The following is an 8,116-nucleotide window of genomic DNA, read 5'->3' on the forward strand; positions in this document are numbered from 1 at the left end:
ACGTCCTAAGGGCACTCAGTCGACTCCTTAGTAACTTAGTGTAAATACGTTTTTCCCTTATTCATGTTAAACAAACAAAAAAATATATAAAATATGAAAATATAAAGAAGGTTAAACTGATCGAGTGGTTATTATTTGAGTATTCATCTAGATTGACTTGTCCACTTGATAAGTTGGATGCTGGGTGTGTTCTGTGGTCTAAATGCAATGGCTTGATCAAGGCAGAGAAATGAAAAGGCGCGCTTAACTGCTGAAGTATCGAGGGGAGATGAAGCGTCAAAGGGAAGCCAACCTTTTGGATAGGGATGAATGAAAAGGCGCGCCCAAATGCCAAAGCACCGTGGGGAAGCCAAACGACGCCCTTTCAAATAAAAGGGATTTTATCGGAAATCTTTATCACGTTTTCCTCACGCGCTTACCGTACCTAAATCCGCTCTCATCTTTTCTCTCTCTCAAAATCGCAGGAACCCTAGCTCCCAAATCGCCGCAGTTTTAACAGAAAGTCCACAAAATACCACCAAAATGAAGAAGAACGGAGCCAGCGACCAAGCTACTTCCTCAAGGAAGGGCGGTTCCGGAACCAGCAGCAGTGGACGGCGGACTTCCGTCCCAGCCTCAGCGGCGCTGCCTGTAAACCCTAGCACCGCCGCTCCATCTCCCCCCTTCCTACAGTAGATCCGCAGTTTTCAGCGCAATTGGAGAGGCTCATCGACAACCTGCCAATAGGGACGGACGCCGCGACGACTTTCACCCACCTCAGAGCACATCTGGTTTTTCCCAGATATCAAAACCCAGTTCCTACTTCTGTACCCCAAATTCCACCATCCTCTCCACAAACTCCACCAGCATCTCCCCCCAAAACACAAAGTCCGCATCCATCCCCTAAATTCCACAAGCCCATATCTAACCCAATGGATTTAGTGGACAACTACAGTGGAGAAATTCACAGAGTATATCAGTGGAGAAAGATAGGGGTCGAGGAGAAATTCACAGTATATCAGTGGCTGCTGGATATAGATGAAACCCCTGTCCCCGAAGTCCTAGCGAATGAGTTTTTTTTCCTCCTTCCGGTTTATTGGAGAAACCGACCTTGATGCCCCGAGCATCAAATTAAGGGTGTTTGGTCGCCCGCAGCACATGAGCCTTAACGAGTTCTCTATTCGAATGGGACTCTATACAAACAATCAGGTGACTAATGGAGAATGGTTCGGGCGCGACATAGGCCTCCTGAACAAAAAGGCCGATTTCGATCAGCAAGCAGTCTGGAAAGCCCTCAGCCACGAACGAGCTCCAGCATTCAAGGCCTCGGAGTCTCGGGGGAACCATATTGCGGACCCTGCCCTCCGCCTCGCTCAAGTCTACCTTGGCTGCAACCTTTTAGGCCAAGCCAACACCACAGCCATGATTACTCTAGTCGAGCTCTACTTCATGTGGTGTATGAAGGAGTAGAGAAAGGTCCACTTGGGGTTCTGGCTGGCTTACTCAATCAATCAAATAGCTACCCGCCTAGCTCGCCACCTGAACTTGTGCCATCTCCTGGGAGCTTATCTGCGGAGGAACTGGATTCTGGAGAATCAAGAGAGTGTTAGACGCCCCTTCGCTGCCCTCCCCCTGAACCGTTTGACATTGATTACTTTTTCAGAATACAGGTGTTGGAGAAAGGCATACATGAGAGATTTCACTTCTACACTCTCGGCTAGAGGGAGCAATCAAGGGGCCAACTAGAAGCAAGGCAGAGGCAACCTGAGCGCCCTTCCAGTCCGAGCAAACATCAAGGGCCCCAGCTAGCGATAATGGCCACCCCGAGGGTAGAGCAGACAGAGAAGGCTGCCCAGAGAGACGCCGATTGGAAGTTGCGCATGGAGCAGATGATGGCACCACTGGTGGAGAATTCTCAAGCCCATCTGGTGCATATGAAAAGAATTGGGACTGTCATGGAGAGGCTGTTGGAGGCAGTACGTGATCCGTCCAGTGCCCTAGCGAGGCAACCGAGCACAAGGCACCCACCACCTCCCTCTACTCCGACCAAGCCCACCTCTACCCACCCACCCTGCCCAGCCATCCAGGAGGAAATAGTATATAATCTTATCCAACTTGTTTCAGTTTGAAAACATTCTCTGTTTTATTTCTTGTTTTTGGTTTGTAATTATATGTTTTTATCCATCTCACACTTAGCCCAGTGTCTGGTCTAAGTGTGAGAAGTTTATGGATTTCTTGTCTTTTTCTTGACTATGTGTTCTTGTTTTACTCTTGTTTTCGGCATGATTTTGATTTTTGGCACTATCTCCCACTTAGCCCAGTGTCTGGTCTAAGTGCGAGAAGTTTACTTAGTTTTTGGTTATACCTGTTCCGTTGCCTAACCCTTTTTCCACTTCATCAAGTCGCTCGAGGGCGAGCTAATATGCAGTGGGAGGGGAGAGGGTTAGTCTAATTGAAATCACACATGTCGGATATAAAAGGAAAATAAATAAATAAACAGATAAAATTAATTAGGGCAGTATGCATGAAATTGGGTAAATGAAAGATATGAATGCATTCAGTATGTTTATGAAGCGAACAGGATGTGTGTGTCGGCGTAAGAATGAACTTTCAGAATTCAGTCGTTGTCATAGAGGATTCACTAGAGCACAGGGTCTAGGAGATCATGAACTTTCAGAATTCAGTCGTTGTCACAGCAACCCCGCTTCAAAACCTCAACCCTCTATACAATTGCCTAGTATAGGGAAGTTGGGATCGAATCCACGAGGATGGAAGGGTTAGAATGCATTAAGAGAACTTTGGAAGGGTTTGGCTGCTGCTACGCAACGAGAGGGTTGAGTTTTAACTACTAGACCTGGGAAATTAAACCTAATCTATTCTATCTTCTGGGTCTAGAGAATGGAAAATGCGTGAAATATAAATGCATGCATGATTCGAAACTGAATTTAACTTTAGATCATTCACCAAATTTCCTGGGCCTGAGAAGTGTTGATCAACTTCTTAGGGTTCTGGTCTTTTACCGTTCCTACTCTGGTTGTCATCCTTTGTTCTGACTTCCCCTGTTTCAACCTCCCATGTTCCGGTTTTCTTACCCGGTGGAGTTGGAGTCGACCCTTCATCTTCCTTCATACTCGGACAGTCATATTCTCATCCAGATCTTAGGGTGATCTGGCTTATGTTCGCCCTATCCAGTGGTTGCACCGAGGCAGGAATCCTTCCTTCGTTCCATCGCATCTCACTCAAAGAAGTCGCTACCTGGGAGAGCTGCTTCGCTAACATGTCCATAGCTGTCTTCTGCTCAGTTTGCGCATCCTGAAGCTTATGCACCACGTCATTGTTGGATTGTATGTTGTTCTGAATGTGCTGCTGTGAGTTCACCAGATCATTCACCAATTTGTCAATGCTTTTCGGCTGTCTTGAGCTCTGCTGGCTGGTATTCGGCTCTTGAGGGTGGTTTGGGCTGAGAATTCTGAGTGTTGCCTTGGTAATTCCTCTGATGTGGCATCACGTATGAACTTGCTGGGTTGCCCTGATTTCTGTTCGCCCAGTTAGGATGGTCATTTTGCTGCCGATTGCTCCAATTGTTCCCTTCCTGATTTCTGTTTACCCAGTTTGGTTGTCGCTTCTGAGGGTTTGAATAGTTGTTGCTCTGTTGTTGGGGTGTCAGATTCAGATCATTGTCGGACCATCTGAAGTTTGGGTGGTCCCTCCAGGGAGCATCCCTTTGCCTACCTGGGTTCTAACTTCCGCTAGGATTCCAGCTCCCCATGGCATTCGCCTGAGCTTGGATATCTCTCTCGCCTTGCTGACCATAACACTGGTATATTTCCTCTGGACCTGGCATTTGCTTGATCTTCTCGCCTGGGTCCGAGGAATTGTTCTTCCCTAAGGCAATCAGAATTGTTTTCTCCAACTTATCTATCCTTGCATCTATCCAGTCTTCACTCTGCACGTTCACTGCTTCTACACTCCCCCTCTTAAGGATGGTGCGAGGTGAGTCGTACGCCTTTTTAGCATCGATTAGCCTACCCAAAATCTCTCAAGCCTCACTTACTCACTTCTTTGTGAAATTCCCCCTGCTTGAAGAGTTTAGTAAATCCTTGGATTCTGGATTCGCCCCTTTCATAGAAAATGTTGTAGACCTCTGCTTCGCACATTCGATTGTTGGGGCATGAATCGAGCAACCCTTTGAACCTCGACCAGTACTGGCTCAAGGACTCATCATAGTCCTGTCTGCACGCCAGAATCTCCTTCTTGATGGCATTGGTCTTGTTCGATGGAAAGAAATAATCCAAGAATAGTAGCCTGAAGTCTGCCCATAAGCTGATGGAATTGGCAGGTAACCTCAGTAGCCATGTGTTGGCCTCCCCCTTCAGCGCAAATGGGAGAGCTCGCAACCTATAATCTTCTTCTGTCGAGTTTGGGGGCCTCTTCTGGATGCTACAGAGTTTGCAAAACTTATGTAGAAACTCGTAAGGGCATTCTATCTTTCGACCGTAGAAGTGTGGCATTACGACCAACACATTGGTCTTGATATCGATCAATCTTTGGGATGGGGTAATCACTATGGCTTGGGCTGGCTCGCCGTTCAGATGGGCGTTCAGCGAGCCGATCTCAGGATCGTTGTCTGGTTCAACCGCCATTTTAACGGCTCTTTCTTCTTCTGAGCCTGCAGTAGACTCGACTTCTTCCTTGATTGGTGGGGCTAGGTCGTCGTCACTTTCCGAACTCAGTTGGACTGGATCTCCTGTTGTCAACCCAGATCGGGTAGTAACATGGGAGACTGTTTTCTTGATCTGCCAAGTATCTTGAGCTTCTCTCCAACCAAATGAGCTATTCCAGTGTCCAAACCTTGTGCCTATGCTCATAAACTGAAAAGAAAAGAAAAGAAAATAACAAATTAAAACTATATACACCAAAATCTCTAAATGCAAACACTAATAATGTCATGCGTCCCCGGTAACGGCGCCATTTGAAGCGAACGGGATGTGTGTGTCGGCGTAAGAATGCTATGTATTTGCAAAGCAAACTCTTAGGTCCAAAGGATTCACTAGAGCACAGGGTCTAGGAGATCATGAACTTTCAGAATTCAGTTGTTGTCACAGCAACCCCGCTTCAAAACCTCAACCCTATATACTATTAACTAGTATAGGGAAGTCGGGATCGAATCCACGAGGACGAAAGGGTTAGAATGCATTAAGAGAACTTTGGGAGGGTTTGGCTGCTGCCACGCAACGAGAGGGTTGAGTTTTAACTACTAGACCTGGGAAATTAAACCTAATCTATTCTATCTACTGGGTCCAGAGAATGGAAAATGCGTGAAATATAAATGCATGCATGATTCGAAACTGAATTTAACTTTAAATCAATCACCAAATTTCCTGGGTTAAACAAATAAGTTTCCTAAAACAGCCAGACAACAGAGCGTAAGAAAAGCAACAGAACAGATTTCCCTAACTGGCTACTGACAAAAGCAGCAACTAACAAACTAAAGCAAATTCGACTATAACTACCGATCGACTTCATCTTCTTCAGAGCATCCACAACGGTGTTGGGAGTGAAGGCCGCCGTCCGTGCCAGCGGCGAGGACGAGGACCGCCGCCGCTGCGCTCGCGCCGTGCCAGCGAGCAGGTGACGTGGCGGCTTATGATTGGGCAACGGCATAGCCGTTGCCTTTGAATTATTTTTTTTATTTTAAAAATCATTTTAAATTATATAAAATGATTAAAAAAATAAAAAAAATTTCCAAATCCCAAAAATATGGCCGTTTTTTTCCCGTTTTTTCTAATTTTTTTTTATTTTTCCCCCCCAAAATCATCTATAAATACACACATTCATCAGCCATTTATCACATCAATTCATCTCCCATTATTTAGGTTTTTTTAATGAATTTTAGTATTATTGAAATGTTATTGTTTAATTGAATTTTAAATTAATTGTGCTCGTCCTTGCGGAAGAGCACAGCTGTGGGTGTTGTGCTCTTGCCAGAGAGCAGGCAGAAAAAGTGGGGCCGCTGGCAAGAGCACGGTTGTGGATGCTCTCAGCAAGCAAACACGAACTAGAATGAAAACAGAGCATAGGAACAGAGCATAGTTCAAATCGAACGTTAAGCAAAACGATTAAGCTAAATATCACCAGATCTAATCTACCAGGTCAAGCAAATAAACAATAACAGATAATTCCATGCAGATCCAAAAGTATGTACTCAGATTTAAACATTAAAAAGGAAATCTACACTAGATCCATCAGATTCAACACCAACAACACTCAGATCCATAACCTCCAACTCTGATTCAAACCAACAACCGACAAATCCACTCAGATATCTATGATCTCAACTTCAAACGAACATTCAATTGCGAAAAGCATCCAAATCAGTAAAGTAAACACATAACATCACAAATCAGAGTGAAAGCGAGAAATGGAACTAGATTAACCATAAAACGTCGAAGTGAGTCACAAAACAGTCGCCGAAAATTACGTGCGGAAAATTAAAATCCGGCAAGGAAGTCGGCGAGAGAAAGTACGTGCGGAAAATTAAAATTGTTTCTTCGCCCTTATCAGGACGGTGTTACACTTCCAACTGAGCAAACACACCACGCTACACTACCCAGGATTCCCCATATGAAACCAAATGCGTGAGCTAAGTGAGTGAAGATGAAAAATGAGTCGAAACACCTAAGGAATTTTCTAACTAAAAAGAGAGATGCTTCTTCAATATTTTTCCTCGTATTTTGACAAACACGGATTTTCATGTTTTTAAGGACTAGATTTGACTTGTTTTAAATGTCAATCATGCAAATTATGTTCTTAAATTGCATATGTTATACATTCGGTATTTTTGACGTGTTTGTTGATAAATGATAGAAAAAGATAGAAAAAGGTGAAAAAAGGCAAAAGTGCAGCAGCCTCTGTTCGAGCCCATTCTGGAAGCGATTTTGAAGTCCAATCAGTGCTTACTATATGCCATTCTCTTCGTCTTCGAAAGAGTTTCGCGTGGATATCTTACATGTCTCAATCGGAGTTCTGTGGAGAAAGTTATGACAATTCTACGAACATCGCGCAGTGCAGTCAAAGCTGGCGGGAATTTAGGCGGAAATTCACGGAAGAAAAGAAATTATTATATTGTGAAGCCAAATCTCTCCTATTTCTTGTAGGGCACGAAATTAATCAAAAATAAACCTTTTACCAGCCTATAAATACCTCTGAACCTAATTCATAATCTTTATCTCAGAGCCTCCAATCCTTCTCCTTCTCTACACTTCTTCCATTCCATATTCCACCATTAAATTCATTCATCTTCCATTGGAGCGGAGTTCTGCAGATCCAGGCAAGAGAAGACTGAAGATTGAAGATTCAACCTTGGGTTTTATCAATTTCTTTCATGTCTCGTACTTTAATTATAGTTTTTACTTGTCTATGAGTTAAACATCTTTTGTAGAATTTTTGGTAAAGATATTCGATTGATTTTCCTTGTTAGCTCTTGCAGTTATTTGATTTATCTGGTGCTTTCTATGTTCAATTGATTAGTTACCTCTTGAATACATGTTAGAGTTGATTAGAGTACTCGGGAGACGAAATAATTGACTTGGAAAAAGGGATAATTCACACCTTAATTCAATAGAACTCGGGAGAGTTGAGGTTTTGAGTGAGGTCTTTGATCTTATAAGCTTTTAGGAGTTAGGGGTTTAAGGGTTAGAAGGGGACTTCAATCCTATCACCTAATCTACAGGTTTCTCACCTCGGGAGGGGGTTTAATCTATAATTGTGATCGACTTAATAGCTCTGGAGACCGTAATTCAAGGAAGTCAATTGTGTTTTTGGATCCTAAAATTCTACATTCTTATGCCTGCTTTGTATTATTTCTTTTTATGTTTTCCGTTTTTTTGTTTATTTCCTTCAGTCTAGTTTAATTAATCTACCCAAAAATCACGTGTCTCTAGATAGTATATAACGCTTAGTATATGGTAGTCAATTGCAATCTTATTCCCTGTGTTCGATATCCGGTACTGACCTTTAGCTATACTAGATCTACCCTGTATGCTTGCAGGTATTTTTAGTGCTAATAAATAGTGCATCAAGTTTTTGGCGCCGTTGACGGGGAATATTATTGCTTTAAGCTGATATTGTAGAACGG

This window comes from Salvia splendens, chromosome 4 (genome assembly GCF_004379255.2).
Source record: "Salvia splendens isolate huo1 chromosome 4, SspV2, whole genome shotgun sequence".
Lineage (NCBI taxonomy): Eukaryota > Viridiplantae > Streptophyta > Magnoliopsida > Lamiales > Lamiaceae > Salvia > Salvia splendens.